The following is a 15,256-nucleotide window of genomic DNA, read 5'->3' as shown; positions in this document are numbered from 1 at the left end:
AGGAACCTGCTGCACTTTGCAGGCTCTCTCAAGAGCAGTCATCCATTTGTGGATGTCATCCCCACTTTTGTAGGGGGGCACAACCTTGGACAGGTTCCTATTATCAAAGACCCTATCTTTGTCCTTAGGGACAATGCTGCCACCAGTGGGTATAGACCCACTCTCTTTAGGTTGCCTAGCCTTGTTCAGTTTTTCTTCCATCAGGGCTACCTCTAGCTCCTGCTTCCTGATCCTCAGCTGGGCTTCCTGCATTCTGGCATCATGCTCCCTCCTCTGAGGGGTGGTCATCCTTCTCCTGGAGTGACCTCGAGAGCCTCTAGAGCCATGAGAAGCACCTGAGTGATTCCTTTGCCTCCCAAGCCCTGTGTTAAGTCCACTGGGGAGATCCAATGGGATGATCCCATTGTCAGTCCCCAATAGCCTTAGGTTAGCTGGGCCACGTATAACACTTGGCATTGGGCTAGTTCTCCCTTCATCCTCACTACCTTCTGTATCAGTACCCTTCTCACTTTCATCCTCTGTAGTATGATTCTCATCTAAGGGGTGACTATTGGAAAGGGGTACCTCAGTAGTATCTTCAGAAGGGGGGCCTCCTGTTCCAGTCCCTAAGGGGCCTAACTGGGAGGCTTTCTTGAGAGCTCTCTGATCTTCATCAGCCTGTAAAAGCTCTCTGAGTTCAGCAGAAGTAGGATTCTTGGGCTGTTTAAGGCCCCTGATATTTGCCAACTGCCTGAGCTCATTTTGATTTAGGGTAGCAAAGAGAGTTGGTGCCCTCTGGGGGTCACTCTCGACAGAGATGGGTACCTTGGACCCCTCTGCCCCCTCCATTGCTCTTAAGTGTGGGTGGATGTGTTGCAATCTACCTACACTTGGGTTTACCTACTAAACCTATCTAGTAGTTGTAGTCAGGGTGTGCTACTCCCTTTGCTCTACAACAACTAAGTTCAGTAGAACTTAAGTATATCTATTCTTGTTTTATATGTACCTAAAGGTACCTGTATGATGTTTCAATTGGTAACCAAGAGATTACAATGGTAAAACACAGCAAGCTCAAATCCCACCGCTGCTCACCAATGTGAGAAGTTGGCCTGGTATATGATGTTCACTAGTTAAAGTGACCACCTTGTACCATGCCAAGCAACCCCTTATGGTGTGGTTGTAAGTCAACCTTTTCGGACCAGCTGCCCTAGTGGTAGCGTAGGCTAAGCAGTCTTTCAGGCTAAACTCGTTTTGGCATGTGAAACAAGCTGTTTTACCATAAGTAACCCCCTTTTATACCAATGAAAGGACACCACACAGATATATATTCAAAATATATATGTATTTATTTCTCAAAGTATCCCCTAGACTCTTTATGAGCACAGGAGCAAAAATTGTTAAACAAGAATGCGTTAGATACACAGAAGTTACACTTTATATGGATAGGCCCTGGTGGCCACTCGAACCATATACTAAAATAGTGGTATAAGTACCACGAACTGAAAAGGGAAAGGGCCTAGGGCCTCTAGAATCGCTGGGCCTACAAGGAGCTAACTTTAGTTAGTGACCAGGAGGTCCACGGGTCGCGTGTGCAGAGCAAATAGTCACACACAGGCTCCCATAGGTTTTCAATGGGTGCGTAAAAGTTACAAAGTTACTGCAAAAAGGATCTTCCGGATGGACTATGAACTCAAGATTGGAAACACAGACACTAGAGATGTCACTCTACACTTGGGCACCGGAGTGCCAGCTTTACCTCACCCACAGGAAGCGGGTGCATAGGCCTCGAAGTGCGTCGGGTTTCTTCTATATGTTCAATGGAGCCTGAAGACAAAGATGCTGCAGGCGGTCGGTCCGGAAGAGATGCGGTGGATCCGAGGGTGGATCGGAGTTGTAGAAGACCTGTAAGCAGAGGGGACAGTGTTCACAGTCACTAGCCAGTGACCAGCGTGGCACCAGGTGGGTACCAGGCGATGTCGGGTGCAAACAGGAGGAAAGGTGTAGCTTGTCTCTGCAGCCACGTGGTCTCTGAAGGTCGACGATGTCCAGGAGTCGGTTCACGAGCTGTCCCACGCAGGCTCTCGCTGTCGGCGGTGTCGGCGACTTGGTCGAAGGAAACAGGCCTTGGCAAAAGCAATTGTTGTGGAAAACGAAATAAGCTGATTCTTCTCACTAGCAAGGTCAGAGGGACTGCTCCTTTGGAGGGGAGCAAGGGCCAGCCTGGAGCAACCAGACCAGCAGTGTAGTTCTTGAAGTTCGTCGCCAAGATGGCCACTAGCCAACGGGCCAGCAACCGGTTAGGCGCGTCGAGTGGCAAAATGCAGAGGGGCCCCACGCAGATCGTGGAGCGTCGAAGTTCCTGTCTTCTTCTTGTAGTTAAGTTGATTCCAGGATGTCTGAAGTCTTAGGACACAGCTCCTACCTTTAAGCGGATTCTAGGGGCCGGACTACCTGCTAGGTCCCTCCCTAAGGGTGGGACCAGGAAGGGGGGGTGGTTACTTCTTTGTCCAGCTCGCCCCAGGCCCGGGACTGGTGTGCCCCAGGACCGGTTTGAGCTGGCATATGCACCGAGGCTCCTTGTGAGCCTCAGGCAGGTCTGGTTCCTTTCAAGCCCTACCTGACCAATACAAAAAATCCTGTCTGGGGTGGTGCACGCACCTACCCTGGCAGGAAACTCTTTGTCCACACCTCCCAAGCTGGAAGGACTCCCAGCAGCAGGAGGGCAGACTTGTGTCTGTGGTGGCAGCATCCATTTTGTGGAGCTGAGGCTATGTCTGATTTTACCCGGGTTTCAGGTACTGTACATGTCGTGTCCCTCTAGAAGGGTGGAATGCTAACCCCGTTGCCAGAATTGGCGAGGGGTTAGTATTCCAATTCGTATGACACCTTACTCGACATGTTTTGATAAAGCCAAACCAAAGATAGCATTTAACCGCGAGGTTCATAATGCACTTAAGAGTATATGGTATGACGATATCTGGAAACAGTAGAAGGAAGTTGTTCCGACCACTGCAGACAGGCTCAGCTCATGCCAGAGCACCATCTCACATGGAATCAAGCACTCTGCCTTCAGGATTGTTAAGGCCTGCCATAGGAGTGACTGATAGGTTAACATGTGTCCCATTTAAGGTTAGGTATAGGTATACTACACCTTAGTAAGAGGTGGTTACACCAACTTACCCCAGCTGAGTGATCAGCCAGTTGTGTCAAATTTGTTAGGCCAGGCCAGGGGTGGCATAATACATGCTTCAGCCCCTGGTAGGCCTTAGATACACCAATGCCCTGGGTACCTAGTGTACACTGGTACAGGGGCTCACAGGGTGATCCACTTCCAATTGGTTATGCACCTAGGGTGCACAGTGTCAATTTAGTAGAGAGAACAGCAGGCTGGGGGTCTGATTGGCAGGCCCACAGCCTCAATATGTCAAAAACCAGTGAAGCAAAAAGCAAAAATTTGGGGTGACCATAGGATAGCAGACCCTACTCTCCTACATTGTGTATAAATGGTTATACTATTGTAGTATGGAAAGAAGGAACAGTTTCCTTTATTTTTATGTTTAAGGACCAATGGTCTAAATAAACATTACCTTGAACTGAACTGAAAAAAATTGGTTATATTTTAGTGAATTTTAGACACCAAAATGAGCAAAATCCACCAGAGGGTTTTGGGTATATAGTTTTCAAGAATTTAATTAAAATGTAAATCACCATAGCGCAATTAAGCATTGGAAACCATAAAGTTTGGAAACTTACTTTCCAAAACCTTTAAAGAGATGTGTTTGACTCCTCCGGCCTGGACTGAGTGGCCACGTAAGCGGGATATTCTGGGCTGGAGGGAGTTTGTTGGTAGCTGTGACTTATTTTGTATGCAGGAAACCTGGTGCAAGGAACAAATCAATTTTGATGGGTTTGTTTCCTTTAATCTCCCTGCCCAGGAATCCTTGTCAGGCCGTGCAAAGGGTGGTCTACTAATATTATTGTCAATTAAACTGCCTGTGGTCGTTAAGGCATATGAAATGATTGGACACCACTCCCAAGTGTTGTGGTTACAGCAAGAGAATGGTCGCAATGTTTTGATTATTAACTATTATAACAACTTATTTAATCAGACGCGATTATTTGCGGTCATGGAATTAATGGGTGCCCTTGATAAATTGTGCTCTGATAATTCTATTAATTTTGATGTTATTTGGGTGGGTGATTACAATACTCCTCTTTGCCCTTTTCCCTAATAGAGGCCTGTGGGTATGCTGCTGATAGTGATGAGCCGGAGGTTCACTTCCCACATAACTCTTATGGAAAGTTGCTGAACTCTGTTATGGCTAAATATGACCTAGTAGTATTACAGAGTGTAAATGATGTTCACGGTAACCCAGTTCCTACATTTACTGGTAGGGGCGCTGGTACTGTAATTGATCATTTAGTTATTTCAACGAATATTAATACTCTCTGTGGAACCCCGGTGACTTTGGACCTATCTGTTAGCGCTCATAACTGTATTATTTTATGTCTGTCCTTACGGGGTTATAAGAAACAGGGGCCTGTAACTATTGTAAATGATGTTGTTTTAAGAAGGCCTAATGGCCATAGGATTAAGTGGACTGCCACTAACTCAGACACGTACTTGAACAGAATTGTTACTCTCTGTCTACCCGAGATAAGCATGTGTCTTGAAGCTAAGGTTGGTCACTTAGGTATCCTACAATGTTTTAGTACAATTAATGACAATATCAACAAGGTTCTGACTACCTCTAATGCAAAGCGATATAAACAGAACAGTGGATGGTTTGACAAAGCTTGTACCAAGGCCCTACAGAAGCTAAAGAAAGCTCTTTTGTATCGTCCCCAGAATAGGTCTTTTATTATTAATCTTAGGATAGCCTACAAGGAACAGCTAAAACGTAGGAAACGGGAACTCCAGGCCGAAGCATGGGACAAGTTGACGGTTGCGGTTGAGTTATCTAATAGTAAGCTCTTCTGGGATCCTGTCAACAGCCCATTTCTAAGGAATGATGATGCCCCGATAATTACTTCTCAAGTTAGTAAGGAAAGTTGGGTCCTCCACTTTTCATCTATTTTTAACCATAGTGATATTTCTTGTTTGCCTAGTCAATCCACTGTCGTATGGCCTATTATCCCCCTTAATATTACTCCCTCTGAAGTAGTACTTGCTTTAAGATGCAGTAAAGGAGGGAAAGCTCCCGGGCCAGACGGAGTCCCAATTGATCTTTACAAAGCCGACACAACTATATGGGGCTCCGTCTTATCTAATGTTTTTAATGCGGCTGCAGAGGAAAAGATTCCGTTGACTTGGGGGGGGTCCATAATAATCCCCATATACAAAAAAGGCCTTAGGTCTGAAGCCAAATATTACCGCCCTATATCTCTTTTAGACTCATCATTAAAAACCATGAGCCGGGTCTTATTGTTTAGACTAGAAGAATGGGCAGAGGATAATGGGATTTTGGCTCAATCACAATATGGGTTCAGGAAAGGTCGGGGAACCCTAGAACAATGTGTAAATTTAGATCTCATTATTGGGAAATATACGCGTGCAAAGCAGGGATCTCTTTTCCTCTGCTTTGCCGATCTTAGTAGCGCGTTTGACCTGGTAGATCACGGTTTACTATGGTCAACCCTTTTGGACCTAGGTGCCCCCCAGGCTATCATTTTCTTTTTGGCACGACTTTATGCTAAATTGTCTGCAAAAATACGCTATGGCCCAGAAGGAGAATGTACAAGCCAAATCACGGTGAGTCTTGGCATTAGGCAAGGCTGTGTGTTGGCACCCCTACTTTTTTCTCTTTTCATTAATGCCATAGAAGCCGATCTTAAAAAGGTTAAGTGTGATGCCCCGCAAATTGAGGTACCTGTGCTGCTTTATGCCGATGACACGGTTCTCCTCTCAATAACTCCCATTGGTCTACAAAAACTAATGAATAGATTCTCTGATTTTATAAAGGAAAGGAAATTAAAACTCAATAACTCCAAGACTTTTATTTTACCGTGCGGACGTAAAATAAGGAACTTGAGATCCTTCCATATTGAGAACCAGAAAATTCTTTTAGTAAATAAGTTTTGCTACCTTGGCATCATGTTTTCAAGTAATGGCATGTGGCACGATGAGATTTTAAATGCCAAGGCCAAAATGGCCAGATGCGCCTTTGGCGTTTTTAAATTTGCAATCAAATTGGGGGATCGTCGCATATTTGACATGTTACACATTTATAAAAATAAGTGTGTTTCGGTAGCGCTCTACGGCGCAGGGGTTTGGGGCTACTGCCCCCATGGAGATCTTCAGACTGAGGAAAATGCTTTTAAAAAAAAATTATTATGTTTGCCCTCGTCCGCTCCTACCTCATTAATTCATAATGAGTTGGGGCTGAATTATTTGTCCGACCTGATAGAGCTGAAACCATTAATGTTATGGAGGTCGATTTGGTTGAAGAAAGAGACTGGGTTTAATAGAAGCATCATTAAGGACTGCCTCTGTTTGGACAAATGTCTACAAATCCCATGGTTAAAATTTGTGGTTACTACTTTTAAGGACTTTTTCAAGGTGAATATCTTAGAAAATCCAAACTATGCGTCTGATTTTTCTAAGTCAGATTTCAAACAAATTTTTCTAAGGGAAAATGTTCAACGCCACCATTTTAAGAATATGCAGCTTGCAACCGTGGCTTTTTATTATCCACAGGAGCATACTGTAGGGTTTCAACCATACCTATCTCAGGTTACTAGATCTTCGCATCGGTTCGTATTGACCCGACTGAGATTAGGTATTGTCCACCATTTGGTGGCTTTTCCATCGATAAAAAAATACCCCATTGCTCCTTGTCCATGTGATGGAGTCACTAAACAGAGTGTTACACATTTTCTCCTTACATGTAATCTATATATGCATTTGCGCATTGTCTATCTGAAACCACTTTTAAAAAAAGTATGGGTCTCGTACCTTGAAATCCGCTTTGACCCTGTTGTTTACTTTAAATGAGATAGATATATTTTTTTTACTGCCACGTTTATCTTAAAATCTATTGCTGCTAGAAAAAGTATGGTCTTTTAACTTTTATGTTCAGATGATAGATTATTTTTTGTAAATTTTGTATTGTGACTCCCTTAAATTGTTTTTGGTTTAATTCGCTCAGTGAGTTGTATATTTGTTGTTTTGTGCTTTTATGATTGTTTTTTTAATAATCGAATAAAGCTTACTTTGAATTGAATTGAGTGGCCAAATCTAACAGGGAGAAGATTGGCAGTGGGGAGACAAAAAGGAGTATTAGGACAGTTACATGGTCACCAGAGGAGTCTCAAGTCCAGTTCCACACTTTATACTCAGACCCCCGTAGACTTCATTGGAGTGGTCCTGATGTTGGGGATGCAGGAGGCTGAGTATGATGTCGGAAGCTGCGTGCTGTTTGGTTGATCTGCACAGCGTGAACATGAACCTATGCCAATGCTTGGTCCACCAATAGCGGAGTGACTAGAGATCACTTCCTCAATGCTTCCTCTGCTGCTGCTTCCTGGAGAATCTCTGTCTCCTCCCTAGCCTGCCAGGGAAGGAGGAAACGGTGGCCACGTTGGAGAGTCCAACCCAGTGGGGACCTTGACTTGGTAGATACAGGAAAAAACAGGAGGATGCTGGGAACGCCAGACCTGTGTCCGGCGCACCTACTTAGGGTGAGCGTGGCTTGTATTTTGAGCACCCTTAATGTTTCCTGGCTCTGAGGTGGGATTCACCTCACAAGTAATGGCTATGACGAGAATGAGGGACATACAGGTAATAAAAGGAAACAAGCATCCAATTAAAAGCAATGTCAGCAATGATCCATCGGCGGGACAAACACAAAAGTAGTTAGGAAAGCCATTGATTAAGTAAATGAGGACAGAGATAGACAGGAAAGCCATCCAATAACGCTGAAGGGGCTGACTCAGAGCCCACTCCATGTATTGTATTGTAAACAATAGGTCATAGACAACAGACAGCTAAAACTGTTTGTAGGCGAGACCTAATCCATAAATGTAAATATTTACATGATAAATAAGTAAAAAGACTTATTAAAGGCACTTTAGGGCTGTGACATAAAAACAAAAAATGTCCACAATGACCAGTTACAGTTAATAGCACCTGGCTTTCGTGTCCACTGGAACAGACACTGGCAAGGGTATGGGTGCATCCCCTAAAGTAACATTCCATTGAGTATGTATATATGTCTTGTAACTTTAGTATGGTCCAACATTTCTGCTCTCTGGGTCTGGTCACGTGAGAATGCCAAACGAGAATGATGCCAAATGACTTGCAAATGCCACCAGGACTCTGAGAAAATATTAATTTAACAAAATGAATGTTACCCATTTTGTACTTTATATGATATGCATTTATAAAGAGAACAGCTGCAGCGTACAATCTTTTACTATACTATATCCTAGGCTTTCCATTGGTTGACATTCCTAATTCACAGAACTTGCATCATGCCTTTCAATTCTGGAATTTAATTCACGGTGACATCATTCCTTAGAATTATGGCCCTTGAAACCATGGCTGTTTCTGCTTCAAGAATACTCAAACATGCCTTGAAGCTACGGATTTGCAAACAGATTGCATTAGTTTTAGACCACAAATATATGAAATAAAATGAGCTATTGAAAAACAGATAACCCTACACTTTTCAAGGCTGTCTTCTAAGCAAAAAGATTCCCATTAAATAGCACACACTGTGCATGCATAATATCCATGAAAGGCGTCATTTACAGTTTTCATGGGGTAGAATCTTACTTGAGGAGGTTGCAGCTAAGCACTCACTTGAGGGCATATCAGCAAGGGCCAGCGATAATTATCGCTCCTCGCTCTTAGCGCGAGGATAATTATCGCCGGCTAACGCTGGATTCTATCGCGGAGATAGCGTGCTTTCAGCAACGCTTATCTCCCAAGCGATAGGAATCCATGCGTTAGCTGGAAAACAGTGTGATTATCGCTGGAAATCCAGCGATAATCGCACTGCGACCAGCGATACCTTGCTGATAGGGCAGGGTGGTCTTAGCCATGTAATCCACCTCCCATTGGATTCCATGGCTAAGTCAGCTTACAAGCAGGCGTAAGGAAAGTAGCGATAACCGCAGTTAGCGCTACTTTTCTTATCGCTCTGCTTGTTTGCGTGCAGCTTGATAATTGGAGAAATGTTGCTTAGCGACATTTCTCCCGTTATTTTGGCACGGAACACCTACTTTGCATCTCATTAGAGATGCAAAGCTGGGCGTTGTTGTAAGGGGCGCTAAATCAGCAAAACACGCAATAGCATGTCTTTGCTGATAAGGCAATGAAATTATCGCCGCTTTTCGCCAGAAAACAGACGCAAAAGCGGCAATAATTTCACAGCACCGCCTTGCTGATATGCCCCTTGTTTATTTAAGGGGTTGGGCTCCGGCAGGGATGGCTAGCGCTTGGAAGCCCAATTCGTGTAGCCATTCGCTCCATAAATGTTGCTGGATGCTGCAGTCCATGCAGTCACCCGGTGCCCGGCCTCCTGAATTGCAAAGCATCCAGAATCTGCAGTGCTGCTCTTAGTGCTGTTCCCACCAACATAAAAGCAGTGACCTGAAGAGCTTTGCAGTCTCTTTTAGCTTGTCTCGTCATTAACCCGTCATCTCCCATTCTCCTTGTCTCAGTCCTTACTTGTGAGGCGACTCTGCATTCGAAAGACGTTCTAGCGCTTCCCCGGGAAGTTTTTATATAGCACAAACTCGACCTGAAAGTATTGCATCGCTTTATCTGAACACCAGTTACATTACACAAGGACAAATTCATTTTTTGTGAGCGCAGGGAAATTAAGTGAACTGTCCAGAACTACAGGATGTTGTGCCAAAGCGAAACTCGAACCTGGTTCCCCAGGTCCAATGCTGGTAGCTCTGGCCATAATGCTACATCCCCTCTGCGAAAGAACACAGGGCCTCATTTACATGAAACGAACACATCAACATTAACGCAGTTTCCTCGCACTGCAACCAAATGTCGTTGCTACACCGTGGATGCGTTGTATTTGCAATTCAGGGCCCGATGGCGCATGGTCTAACAGATACATCAGAAATTCTTATGCATTTGTTGGCGCAAAAGTGACGCAACGCTGGAGTTGGTTCGAATGCTTCAGAACACACAGGCGAGTCCCATAGTAAAAGCCCTGCATCAATCCTTATGCCTGGTCTGGAGGATTTTAACGCAGTGAAGTCGTAGAGTGACGCAGAGAAACGTAAATTTCACTGCGCCAATTCTATGTGACTTTTTTGTGTGGGAACGCTTACGGCTTAATGCTCTGGGACACGGGTCAATGAATAAAGTGCAGTCTGCAATCAGATTGAAATTGACAGAGTGCATGTTGCAATATCATGTGGCCTATTGATTTGGCTGACTGTGGGCCCGGTTCACAGAACTAACTTAAGACAAAATCCTAAGCTTACTACTTTTGGTATTCACAGAACGCATTTAGTAGTAGTAAAGTTAGCATTTTGTCTTAAGTCTGTCTTAAGTCTTTCTTAAGTCTGTCTTAAGTCTGTCCTAAGTTTGTCTTAAGTCTGTCTTAAGACTGTCTTAAGTCTGTCTTAAGACTGACTTAAATCTGTCTTAAGTCTGTCCTAAATTTTTCTTAAGTTTGTATTAAGACTGTCTCAAGTCTGTCTTAAATCTGTCTTAAGTCTGTTGTAAGTCTGTCTTAAGTCACACTTAAGACAAAATCGTAACTTTACTACTACTAAATGCCTTCTGTGAATACCAAAAGTAGTAGGACAGACTTAAGACAGACTTAAGACAGACTTAAGACAAAATCCTAACTTTACTACTACTAAATGTCTTCTGTGAATACCAAAAGTAGTAAGTTTAGGATTTTGTCTTAAGTTAGTTCTGTGAATCGGGCCCTCTGATCCTAGCTGACCTGTGAGTAGCCAGTTCATAGGCTATTTGATGGAGTGTGTAAAGCAATTCTTTTGTGATGGAAACAAGCCAGCCGTACCGTGACCCAGCTGCTTTATGCTGGCTCCCTCCGGGAAGCTGCGTGCCGCGAGTGGAGGTACTCATATCAGCAACAACCGGTGATAATTATCGCTAAGCGCACTTAGCGCTAGGATAATTATCGCCGGCTAGCGTGGATTTTTATCGCTGAGATAGCATGATATTAGCAACGCTTATCTCAAAAGCGATAAAAATCCTAGAGCTAACTGCCAAACGTGGGATTATCGCTGGAAACCCAGCGATAATCCCACGAAGTTTGGCGATAGCTTGCTGATAGGGCCTCACATACTTAGCCATGATATCCACCTTACATAGTATATCATAGCTAAGTCAGTTTCAAAGCACGTGTAAGGAAAGTAGCGATAACAGAGGTTATCGCTACTTTTCTTGTCGCTATACTGCTTTGCGTGAGGCTTGATAATAGGAGAAATGTCGCTTAGCGACATTTCTCCCGTTATCCTGGGGAGGAACGCCCACTTTGCATCTCATTAGAGATGCAAAGATGGGCATTAGGAATTCAGGCGCTAAGGCAAGGTTTCACGCGATAGCGTGACCTTGCTGATATAGCGATTACATTATCTCCGCTTTTCGGCCGAAAACGGCCGCAAAAGCAGTGCTAATTTTATATCGCCGCCATGTAGATATGCCCTATAATTAGATCGACATAAGTGGCGCTGTTTCGAGTTAGTGTGAGGTAGATAGACTACCACCTTTAGACGTCCACAGAACATGAGTTCAATAAAAAAGTGCTTCCCTGAGGAATTTCACACATCTGGCTGAAAACTGTGCACCAGCTCCACTCAGACATGCAGGAGTGGCATTATTACATTGTGTTAAGGCCAAGTGTCGACATATCGGCTTTAACCAGTAGCACCTGAAACTTTTTAAACAGGGGCAAATGCAGACTACATGCATCGATGATTCCTTCCAAAAATTACACAATTGGCAGTTGTGCTCAAGAGAGCCTTTTAAACTCCCACATTTGTATGATTTTAGAGGAATTAGCCCGCATCTCAGCCTTATACGTTCTTTTTTGAAGGCCAGTTTCATAGAGCTGGATAGACGCAAGGCTTTTCCCTGTTCTTGGTAAAAAGTCCCACAAAGCATCAAGAAGGCAATTAGACTGTACATCTGAGCAGTGCTCCCGCAAGACAAAGACTCACTTAGGAATCATAAAATCTCACAGTCGAGTGGGTTCCCCGCAAGCTGCCAAGTGAGTCTTTCTTCACAGGTGTCGCAAACCGCAGGATATTAGGAATAACAATCTGTCGCCGACACAGCTTCATTCTAACAGCCGGCCTGAAAACACTGCTGAGTCTCCTCTCCAACGGGACAGGCCAAGCAAAGGCAGCTGCAATGCAGCATCCGACCCCCAACGTCCATCTTATAGATACGGCGCATTCGTGCCCTTTTCTTTTGCCGTTTTTGCATTTTGCATTTGCTAACAGTGCGATTTGTAATTTTAGGCTGTTAGGAAATGCAAAATGCCATTTTAGTATGTACAAGCCAATTTTTCGGTGGTGCAAAATGCGGTTTCATCATGTAGAAACTGCATTTTGGGAATCTCTAAGTATGAAATCGCAAGTTGAGATTTCTATATAGCGAATCGCTAACACTATGTACAAAAGATTTCTAAATTGCGAATAGTTGCAAAATGGCCATTTAGGAAATGCAATTGCCATCAAAGTGTATCAGTAACCAGGTGCAAACTATAAAAAGTCACCCGAAATGCATCTGGCACTTTCAGAATGGCGACTCTGTATGCCTTGGAGAGGAGGATGAGGATTTTGGCTGGTAGGCAGAGAAGGAGGAGGAGACAAGAGAGGATATTTAGAGTGAGGGTCACCCTGTTTGAACAGACTGAGCAGGAGATTAATGAGAAGTACAGACTCAGTAGTCATGACCCCATCAGAGAATGAGAGAACACACATGATGATAATCTTTTGTGCATGACTGAAAGTTGACCTTATATTGAGGATCAAACTGTATCCATAGACCATGAACTATTTTTTTCAACAAAGTATGAAAACACAAACAAAACATTGTAGTCTCATAAACCTGAGGGGGATATTTACTACTGAAGTGGCGGAGTGAGGCGTTAGCCGTCATGGCTTAACTCCCCACTCCGCCACTTCAGAAACGCAAGGCTGCACCGTATTTAGGAGAATATGGTGCAGCCTTGCTTTTCCCCCTGCGCTGTTGCTACAATTAGCAGCTTAGTGCCAACGCAGGCACCCTTGCACCATAGTGCAATGGGTGTCTGCGTGCAGGGAAAGATTGTTTATGTGTAGGAAGGTGTCCCTTCCTGCACATAAACAATCTTTAAATGCCATTTTGTCACTTCAATGTGTGCTGCTTAATGCAGCTCACATGGAAGTCCCAAAATGGCATTTTTTAAAGGATTGTTTATGTGCAGGGTCACCTTCCTACACATAAACAATCCAAGGCATTTTGCTGTTTCCATGTGTGCTGCACAAGGCAGTACACATGGAAAAATCAAAAACGAGAAGAAATAAAGCATTTCTCCTCATCAGATTTGTCCTGGTCTTAATTTTGGCGCTGCCACCTGCTTACGCTGCCCTTGTAAATAGGTGGCAGTGTCAAAAACAATAAGTGTTGCAAAGGAACGCCCACCACAACACCCACTGCCCACCACTTCCACACTAAGCATAGCGTGCAAAGGGGCCTTATCAACAAGGCAGCGTTAAGCCACGTTAAGTGGATCAACGCTGCCTTGTAAATAAGGCGAGGCCCCTATTGCCATCACGTCACTGAAAGTGACATTGTGGTGGCGATAGGGGCCCCTCAGTGGCTACAAATTTCACTTTTTACGGCCACTGGCGTTGGTTGCCTTCTCAGCAGGACTTAGGTGTGGAGATGGGGATGTATCTGTTCCAGATGTGTGTGTGCGTGTCTGCCTGGTACAGCATCCATCTAGCACAGATGTGGCACTTTGACTAGAGCTATCTTCACTTTCAGTTGGTGGCAAAATGTTAGGGGTTGAACGTTTTCCAGAGCTGTGGTCACTTGGAACAGCCCTCGCATATCATCTTGGCAGCAGTAGTCCATGACATTTTGGATATTGACAATTTTCCTGGCAAGGGTGGTCGTGGCTACTGCCATCGATTAATCGTTTTTGTGAAAGCATCATAGCGTGCCATGTGTGCCTGTGTCTTTGTAGACATTGCTCCTTCTTCATGGCAACAATCCACTGGTCTTGGCCTTTCTGCAATTGCAGCATTGACTTGACATGCTTTGCAGATGCCTGTTAACAGTTTTTTCAGTTTGTCTTGCAGGCGCTGTACTATGGCGAGGAATGTCTCCAGGCCACCAAACAATGGAGAGCTGTCTGCCATATCATCAGAGGCATTACCATTGCGGACTGTTGGTTGTTGGACTCCACTGTGTCTGTGTGTCCTGCGCACGATGTAGTTATATGCCTACTTTGCAATAGCTCCTCATCACCTTCCTCAAAGTTTGGAAGTGGTGACACGTTTGCTCTCCTAATAGCCTGTCGCTCATTTCCACGTGTGTGTCAATAGCTTTTCCAGCCTCAATAGTTAGTGAGACGTCCTGGGTGTGGAAATGTATGTATATAGTTATTGTATATAAATGGTTATTGTTGAAAACTGTGATTGCTGTGTTTGTGACATGGAGATTAGATATAGATATGTGTAGTTTATTTATCAGCACACAGTACACCATGTAGTTCAAATGTACTACAACTCCCATAAAGCATTCGCAAAGTACAGCAAACATCTTACTGGAGTTTTGTTAGCTAAGATGATGTACCTGAGGACTTACAAATTATATGTTACATAAACAAATAACAGTAAAATGACGTAACCTTGGCTGGAGCCTGCAGGATTGGAGGTCTCAGTGTCTGACACTCCCACCACACTTTCAGGTTCAAGTGTCCCCTCAATCAGTGATTCCATTGGAGTGGGTGGGGGTGTGTGGAGGGTCCACCACCTGTGCCACGAGCCTCAGCCATCCTGCTGGTCACCTTCTCTTTGGTGCGGGATCTTAGGTCATTCCAGCATTTCCTAATCTCTGGTATGGTTCTCTGGGTGACACCAAGAGAGTTGACGTTCACTAGGATGCTTTTTCATATTCTGGGTTTCTGGGCCTCAGGAACAGAAAATAATGCTTTCTCATAGAGCTGGTCCATGAGTGCCACACATTCTTCTGTTAAAAGCTCTAGCTCCTTCTCAGGAAACTTTAATTTGCGCTACCTTCTGCCAGGGGCGTTGTCCCCATCTTCCTTGGATGTGGTAG

General features: G+C 44.3%; 1 long non-coding RNA gene across 1 annotated transcript in view; it reads left to right on the top strand.

Annotated features, from left to right (window-relative positions):
• The window catches only part of LOC146835286 (uncharacterized), a 31,289-nt gene extending 16,740 nt beyond the window's left edge, over positions 1-14,549 (top strand). Inside the window, exon 3 of the long non-coding RNA XR_014960405.1 lies at positions 14,263-14,549. This is a non-coding gene — a long non-coding RNA (uncharacterized LOC146835286). The remainder of the gene's footprint in view (positions 1-14,262) is intronic.
• Positions 14,550-15,256: the final 707 nt, after the last annotated feature.

This window comes from Triturus cristatus, chromosome 4_2 (genome assembly GCF_964204655.1).
Source record: "Triturus cristatus chromosome 4_2, aTriCri1.1, whole genome shotgun sequence".
NCBI lineage: Eukaryota > Metazoa > Chordata > Amphibia > Caudata > Salamandridae > Triturus > Triturus cristatus.
The sequence above is the reverse complement of the archived record's forward strand: the minus strand, read 5'-3'. Positions and strand labels throughout refer to the sequence as shown.